Source organism: Branchiostoma floridae, chromosome 7 (genome assembly GCF_000003815.2).
Source record: "Branchiostoma floridae strain S238N-H82 chromosome 7, Bfl_VNyyK, whole genome shotgun sequence".
Classification (NCBI taxonomy): Eukaryota; Metazoa; Chordata; class Leptocardii; order Amphioxiformes; family Branchiostomatidae; genus Branchiostoma; species Branchiostoma floridae.
In genome coordinates, this window is record NC_049985.1 from 1,264,605 (window position 1) to 1,266,205 (window position 1,601).

The following is a 1,601-nucleotide window of genomic DNA, read 5'->3' on the forward strand; positions in this document are numbered from 1 at the left end:
CCACAGATAATGTAACATCACTATGGTAGTGCAGAGAAATACAAGCCAATGAGGCTAAGGTCCCGTATATTAGTCAAGTGTCACTCAAGTGTGCGGCATCAGGGTTCGATGGTTGTCGTAGAGGCATTCCAGCAATCTGCTGTCTAAGCTGTGAGCTTTGCAAGGAAGTACGTCTAATCTGCATCATAATCGCGGGTAATTTCTCTGGCTGAGTGCAAAACAATGCAATCATGATGTTTCCAAGCAGTGTAGTCATCTGGCCGAAAAACCCAGTCAAACAATACTCGGTATCCAAGGATGCATTTTATAGTAACTCTCGAAAAAAGTTGCACAGTGACAGTGTCTTTACATACACAAGAAGATGGTCGTCAAGAGAGTAATACTTCTTCTGACTAGTTGTATTGGGTATTGAGGCAACTTCAAATGAGATGCATTTTTTTTAATGATAATCCACAAGAATATTGGCAAAATGTTTTACCAGACCAATTCTTGCTATGATCATGTTGAAATGTTGTAAAGGGATCGAGAAATATTGGCCTTTTGCCTGCGTCTATCGCAGCATGGTTGTTTGCAACATTCTGCGTGGATTGGAGCCCATACCTTTACAGCTATTGAAGCAACTTGAAATAAGATGTATATCTTTTATAAGTACTTAAAGTATGAGAATATTGGCAAAATGTTGACATGTCGTGAAGGGATCCAGGAATATTGCCCTTTGCCTGCGTCTATCGCTGCACTGTTGTTTGCAAACAGGCTTAACATTCTGCGTGGATTGTGGCCCATGCCTGGGTGGGTCCAGAGTCTTCCTGTAATGAGAGGTGACACCAAACGTCTTGAGGAATGCACCTGGATGACTCCACTTAGCCAAGACGTTAACAAGACCTGGCAGGGGATCAGGGCGTCACATGGGGTGAAACTGACACTAACTTTGGTCCCCAAGGCAGTGAGATGGCGCTAAAGGGGCACCAGCGCATTTCCTTTGTTTCAAGATTATATCCCACATTATGTAACCCCAATAAAATCAAAATCAAATCAAATCAACCCAAAACAAAGGGCCCTTTGGAAAACTTAAATAGTACACTGCGTATACTCTTTGAAACTATTTCCATGTCAGAAAGTTCAGCTACATTCTGTTCTAACTTAGAGAACGAACTATTCAAATTGTTATATCATAAAGTTATCATTTTGGAGGGGCGATGCCTCCAGGTCCCGTCCCTCCATCCATCCTTGGACATAAATTTGACAAATTTCACCTGTCTGTCCCAAAAATCTGAACTTCATTATGTGTCACTGATGAAAATGTATTTTTGTGAGTTTAACGTAATGACGGACATGGCCTCCCAAACAATGAGTGGGATGGAAAAGAATTTAAAGCTGGAATTTTTGTTTACAAAAATACAACAATTCATGTTAGGAAGCTCGGGGTTTTATTTCTTTTTTTGGGACGGACATGGTGAGATATTTGTCTGTCCCAACAAGCAAATTTCCGTCGCAGGATTGGTTGAAGGATCCTACAGACAGCCCTTCCTTGGTAGGCATAGCTAGCCATATGATACAGCCAGGTAGTGGTATGTAGAATGTAATTATGGACAATTATAGAA